The sequence below is a fragment of the Rhamphochromis sp. 'chilingali' genome (genome assembly GCF_963969265.1).
Source record: "Rhamphochromis sp. 'chilingali' genome assembly, chromosome: 10".
Lineage (NCBI taxonomy): Eukaryota > Metazoa > Chordata > Actinopteri > Cichliformes > Cichlidae > Rhamphochromis > Rhamphochromis sp. 'chilingali'.
In genome coordinates, this window is record NC_137937.1 from 39,422,965 (window position 1) to 39,430,365 (window position 7,401).

The following is a 7,401-nucleotide window of genomic DNA, read 5'->3' on the forward strand; positions in this document are numbered from 1 at the left end:
GCTGAACTCCGGTCCGTTATCTGAAATCACTGTTTCAGGGATTCCAAGTCATAAGTGATGACTGTTGCACTTCCTGTGTCTGACTTCAGCCACTCAACCTCAGTGAAATTGGAATAGTAATCCACTCAGAGGAGGTCAAAGGTCCACACGTATCTCCTGCCAGGGTGTTTCTGTGTGGATGTCGTGGATCTTTGGTCTGTTGTTTCTGCTGAGTGCTGCACACATCACAGCTGTTCACATCTCAGTGATACTCTGTGATTTCCAGGCCAAAACAGAACTTCTCTCGCTCTGCGTCTGCAGCGCTTAATAAACAAGTGACCGTCGTGAGTGTGCTTTAGCTTTCTGCTCTCAGCGCCGCAGGAACGATGAGCTGCTGTCCTTTGAACAGAACTCCACCCACTACTGAAATCTGTTCCCTGTAGTTCCAGTATGACTGAATGTATTTTGCAGCTTGTTGTTCGATCCAGAACTGTCTCTGTACGTTTAGTCACAATCACATCACTCCTAGTTTCCTTTCTGAATTCTTCTAGTTTTGCACTTGACACAGGTAAGATCATCGTGTTCACCTGAGCTTCTATGTCATCATCAGGTGAGCTGGTCACTGGTAGATTATCTCTGGATAACATGTCTGTGATGTAAATGGTAAATGGACTGATTCTTATATAGCACTTTCTTTCTATACTTAGTGATTCCTAACTCCATTCAGACACAGAGCAACTTGGGGTTAGTATCCGCCCAAGGATACTTGACATGCAGACTGAACCACTAACCTTGTGATCAGTAGGTGACCTGCCCCTCCCTCCTGAGCTAAAGCCCCCCTCCATGTGATGTACATTTCATTTCCTGGCTTGTACTGAACCTGTACTGTCATGTATTGATATGGCTATGTCTTAAGGTGATGACCTTTGAACCGGATGTTGTTGTTGTCCGAGGGAAGCCCCGTTAAGTGGCTAGTTGTAAGATGGACAGTGTTCAATAAAGCAACATAAAGACCGTGCTTTATGTCCTGATTCAATTCAGAGTGCTCTGCCTAATTTAGTAATAAGGTGAGCATACAACAATGGCGACGAGGACGACACGGACCTGGATTTGTTTTTGTGAGAAGTAGACCCAGCGGCGGCACGGTGTTAGCGGAAAAAAAAAACTTGTGGGCTAACATGGAAAAGTCGGGTATTCAACCGTTCGCCTGCTACACGGATCCAGCTACGCTCGGACCGAGATGGACGCGCTGGTTAACATCCTTCGAGTTGTTTGCTGATGGGAAAGGTCTTATTTTGACGGATGATGCTACAGACGCGCTCTTCTACTGCACATGGCCGGACAGGACGTGCAGGACGTCTTCTCCACTCTACCACAGACGGGAGAGGCAAAGTTTTAAATATAGTTAAAACCCATATAGTATCTAAACTTCTCTTCCTTGCCACGGTTTTTCCTCCTCCTCACAAATCACTTTTACTTTTAAACAAACTGTGTGTTAAATTAATATGGGGAACAAACCGTGAGGTTACGAAACGAACTTTAATGTATAAAGGCAAAGAGTGTGGTGGATTGGGTGCGCCAGATCTCCGTATCACTTTGAGGATTCCTTTTATTAAAAATGTGTTTAGCGCTCTTAATAGGAGAACCCCATGGATTAGAGGTAACGAAGCACAATGGGGAAAACTAAAAGGTAGGGCTAGATCCAATATGCCGTATTATAAACTCCTTTTTGGTGACACTACGGAACAGTGGAAAGACCTTAATATTAACTGGACACAAGTATCCACTAAACAAGTATACAATATAATTAACAGTAAAAATAATGAAGGACAGATAAAATATAAGGGCGTGGGCGTAGAAGAATGCCCACTAGTAGTTAAAAATATCTACGACAAATTAATCTCTGAAAATATGAGAGACACTGTGTGGTTGATATCTGTTGGACGCCTCCCCGTTAGAGCGGTGGTGCAGTGGAGCTGTTATGTTACCACCAAAGAATGTCCAATGCCACGGTGTGTCGAAGATGAAACCCTTGAACATTTACTGTTATCCTGTTATAGAACAGTAGAAATCAGACAACAGATGACTAAAATGGGTTTTGAAATTGACAACAATATACAAGCTATAAAATATGGTCTGTTTAAAGAAAAAATGTATGACAGTAAAAGACGCCTCTTTTGGCTTATTATGTGTGTCATTAACACCCACATTTGGAAAACCAGAGCCAAGGTGGTCATTGAGCAAAAAATGATAGATAGTGTTGCTGTGTGCAAAAATATCCTTACAGACCTGAGAAGGAGGAAGACTTTAGAACAAAAAAAGAATAGCCCTTTACCTTGGGACCTTTTGAAGATATAATTAATGTTAATATGTTTGATTAATTTAACTTTTGTATTAATGTATCTATTGTAAATTATTAAGAGATAGCAAGGGTGGTTAGGAAAAGACCTGCCGTGGGAGCTTTTATTATTATAATATGTAAAATAAGATGTGAATAATTTGTGCATGGTGCTTGTATTATGTGTATTTGTAATTGTGAATTTTGATATTTAAATAAAGTGATTTAAAAAAAAAAAAAAAAAAAAAAGCAAAGGATTACAGCGCTGCGGTGACTGCGCTCAACACTTACTTTGTTCCTCAAGTGAATGCAGCATACGCACGCCAAACTTTCCACAAATTGTCCCAAACACCAGGTGAGACTGTGCAACAATTTTGTACACGTTTGAGGCGAGCTGCAAAAGACTGTGACTTTCAAGCTGACAATGATAACCAGATACGGGACGCTATCCTGAGTAAATGCACTTCTGAATATGTATGGAGAAAGCTGCTTGAGGAGGGTCCAGGCTTAACTCTAAATCGCACGTTAGAGGTGGCTTCACACTGTGAACGTGCGGAGGAGCAGATGGCGGCGATGAGTGTCACCGGGGAAAAGAAAGGAGAGGACACGGTCAGCCGGATTTTTACAGCAAAGAAAGAGAAGAACAACAGACCAAAAGGAAAAATGAAAGATGATAATAAAACAGAAAGACAGTGTTACAGGTGTGGTTATACTGACCACATGGGCAAAGATCCCAAATGCCCAGCACGAGGACAAACATGTCACAAGTGTAATGGTAAGGACCACTTTTCAAAAATGTGTCGTACAAAAAGACAAAAGAAACAAAATGTGAATGCTGTTGAACAAGATGATTATGCATTTACTGTAAATGATGATAATGTACCTGAGAAACTTACCTTTTCTGTTGGGGGAATAGAGTTGAAAATGTTAGTTGACTCTGGAGCTACAAGTAATGTGATGGGAGAAAACATATGGGAAAAGCTAAAAGCTGAAAAGATAAAATGTCGCTCATATGTACCCAAAGAGCAGAGGAATTTATATGCATATTCCTCAGCACAGGCACTCACGGTTAAAGGCGCATTCAGATGTGAAATCAAGATTGGTGACAGGACTGAAGAGGCTGAATTTATTGTGATTAGAGGTAATGGTGAACCACTCCTGGGGAAAAAGACTGCCATAAAGTTAGGAGTGTTGAAAATAGGTGAAAATGTGGCGGCTGTCACAGATTTAAAGCACACTCTTAAAGAAAAGTATCCAAAAGTGTTCAAAGGAGTAGGAAAGCTAAACACCAAACAGATCAGCCTGTACATTGATCCAAATGTGAAACCAGTAGCACAGCCACTGAGGCGCATACCTTATCATTTGAGGGATGCAGTGGAGAAAAAGATCAATGAACTAATCGACATGGACATTATAGAACGTGTAGAAGGACCTACACCTTGGGTAAATCCTGTAGTGGTACTCCCAAAGAAATGTGACAAAGATATCAGAATGTGCTTAGACATGAGAAAAGCAAATGAGGCAATAATCAGGGAAAGATACCCCATACCCACTGTGGATGAAATCTTGCAAGGATTAAACGGCTCTGCAATCTTCACCAAACTCGATCTTAAGTGGGGATACCATCAGCTAGAGCTTACCCCGGAGTCAAGAGAGATAACTACATTTGCAGTGCACAACGGAGTATACCGGTACAAAAGGCTAATATTTGGAGTCTCATCAGCTAGTGAGCAATATCAGCATGAGATTGCCAATGCACTAGCTGGCATTGAAGGAGTTGAGAACATTTCAGATGACGTAATCATACACGCGCCAGACCAGGAAACCCATGATAAACGCCTGCATGCTGTGATGAAGAGACTCTCTGACTGTGGCCTGACACTAAACTCAGAGAAGTGTCAGTTCAACATGGACAGACTCGTGTTCATGGGAATACTGCTGACACAGAAAGGCTTCGGCCCGACTGAAGAAAGAGTGAGAGCTGTGGTGGAAACCCGAGAACCGAAGAATGCTACTGAGGTGAGAAGCTTTCTTGGACTGGTAGGCTTCAGTAGCAGGTTCATACCACAGTTTGCTACACTCTCTGAACCACTAAGACGTTTAACTCGAAAAGAAACTATGTTTACATTCGGGCCAGAACAAAAGCAAGCATTTGAAAGACTAAAGACTGAGTTAGCCAGAGCAGGTACCCTAGCCTATTTTGACAAAGAAGCCCCAACCAGAGTCATAGCAGATGCAAGCCCTGTAGGCTTGGGCGCAGTGCTAATACAAATACAGAACGGAGAAGAGGTACCAGTGTGCTACGTAAGTCGGAGTTTAACGGACTGTGAGCGAAGATATTCTCAAACAGAAAGAGAAGCCCTAGCACTGGTATGGGCATGTGAGAGACTACATCCATATGTGTATGGCAGGAAGTTTGACCTCATCACAGACCACAAGCCATTAGAGGTCATATACAGCCAGAAATCTAAACCTTGTGCACGCATAGAAAGATGGGTTCTCAGACTGCAACCATATGACTTTAAAGTAGTGCACATTGCGGGAAAGCAAAACATTGCGGATTCACTGTCAAGACTGCTGGCTGACACCACGTCAAAAGAGATACATAAGCATGAATGTGAAGAATATGTGAGATTTGTTGCAGTTAATGCTACTCCAAAAGCACTCACAACAAGAGAGGTTGAAGAAGCCTCTGCTACAGACTCAGAATTAACAGAAGTGCGAAGAGCTATTGAAAATGGACACTTTGAAAAATGCAAAACATATGCACCCATTGCAAATGAACTGTGTGTCATCGGCTACATAGTTTTGCGGGGAACTCGCATTGTATTGCCAGAAAACCTCAGAGCTCAAGCACTGTCACTAGCTCATGAAGGACATTTAGGAATTGTTGGAACCAAACAGCATCTCAGAACAAAAGTTTGGTGGCCAGGGATGGACAAAGCTGCAGAAAAGTTTTGTAAAGCTTGTCACGGATGTCAAATAGTAGCCAGACCAGATCCACCTGAACCACTGAGAAACACACTTTTACCAGATGGACCATGGCGAGATGTGGCGGTAGACTTACTGGGACCGCTACCTTCGAACCACTCAATACTTGTACTGATAGATTACTACAGTCGGTACTATGAGTATGATGTAATGTCATCTACAACTGCTGAAAAAGTCATTGACTCTATTGACTGTATATTTAGCAGACATGGGCTACCAGTTACAATCAAATCTGATAACGGCCCACAGTTCAAATCTGAGCTGTTCAGAGAATATTGTGAAACTAATGGAATCAAACATATAAGAACTACACCAAAATGGGCTCAAGCAAATGGGGAAGTGGAACGTCAAAATGCATCATTGATGAAAAGAATCAGGATCGCACAAGCCGAAGGACTTGACTGGAAACGAGAGCTAAGAAAATATGTAACAGTGTATCGCAGCATTGAACATCCAACCACGGGCAAAAGTCCAGCAGAACTACTGTTCAACCGCAAAATGAGAGGAAAGTTACCGAACATCAGTGAGGCTAAAACAACGGAGTTGGACGTGCGTGACAGAGACGCTGAACAGAAAGGAAAATCAAAGATTTATGCTGATGAACGAAGGGGAGCGGAGTATTCAAAAGTTGACTCGGGAGACACAGTGCTGGTTCAACAAGACAAAGTGGACAAGTTTACAACACCATTCAACGCAACACCACACAAAGTTGTAAGCAGAACTGGAAACCAAGTCATTATTGAATCACCAACAGGAGCTCGCTATCACCGGAATACCACACATGTGAAGAAATACGAGACGAATGAGACCAGAGAAGGACACTATGACACAATACCTGAAAGGGAGGAAGGTGAAACACCCACAAAGACTGACACCTTCACTCCAACACCACAAGAGGGCTCCCAGGGGCCAGAGAGACCAAGTAGATCACAGAGGGCTAAAAAGATACCCGAGAGGTTTCGTGATTTTGTGGTGAAATGAACTATAATATGTTAAGGTGAAGAGGTAACTTAAAGTTGGCAAGTTTCAAGTTCATATGTGTATTTCGACATGTATATATTGAAAAAAGAAAGGTACATGTGTGGTGAGACAGTTAGATTATATAATTGTTAGAAAGTAAGACAAGAAAGAATGTTCAGTGTTGGAAAAAAAAAAAAGACATCAAAGTTATTACAACTAAAGTTTGAGTCTAAGGAAAAGGGGGATGTCATGTATTGATATGGCTATGTCTTAAGGTGATGACCTTTGAACCGGATGTTGTTGTTGTCCGAGGGAAGCCCCGTTAAGTGGCTAGTTGTAAGATGGACAGTGTTCAATAAAGCAACATAAAGACCGTGCTTTATGTCCTGATTCAATTCAGAGTGCTCTGCCTAATTTAGTAATAAGGTGAGCATACAACATGTACCTGACATTTTTGCAGTCTCATTAGGAGTCTGTATTCCTAATGAGACTGTACATAGTAGTTTCTGATCTGTCTCCACGTTCACTTCTCTTCCATATTCGTACTGATGGAAACGTTCTGCACTGCTAGCATCTCTTTCTCTCTTTGTGCGTAACGCTGCTCAGTTCGTCAGTGAGTGGATGGGTAAGCAGCTGGATGGTCATCTTGTAGTAAGACAGCACCGAAGCCACTTTTGGAAGCATCGACGGATTGTGTTACTGGAAGCTGTACGTCATAGTATCTGAGTATCTGAGTACCGGGCTTCCACATGAACTACATCTGAATCAGTAACTATTCATACCTATCATGACACTGACCACAAACCGTCCCCCGGTTATTTTGTAGTACTGGTAGTAATATTTATAGCAGTATTTGTAGTACTTTTGTTTGTTTTGATTGTTTCAGAGTTTGAGGGTTCAAAGACTGGGTCCTCCAGTCTGCAGCCCAGGCTCCCCCAGTGCCCCACTGGTCAGATACTGATGAAGCTTGTTTCAGTGAGGGGTCACAGATCAGAAATGATCAAAACTACAAACATGAATATTTCACCCTGCAGACCAGCAGTGGTGAAAAAGCGGAGGGCAGAGCTTGGTTTGCCTGCGAGTCTGAAGCGGCGTCATCACTAACGTGTTGGTGAGCGCCATGGCTCAACTTC

General features: G+C 42.4%; 1 protein-coding gene across 1 annotated transcript in view; it reads right to left on the minus strand.

The window, feature by feature from the left end:
• The window catches only part of cfap77 (cilia and flagella associated protein 77), an 11,132-nt gene extending 10,476 nt beyond the window's left edge, over nt 1-656 (minus strand). Inside the window, exon 1 of the mRNA XM_080892878.1 lies at nt 1-656. This exon is cut by the window's left edge and continues 399 nt beyond it. The gene's annotated coding sequence lies outside the window, so the exon portion shown is untranslated.
• Between the last annotated feature and the right edge of the window lie 6,745 nt (nt 657-7,401).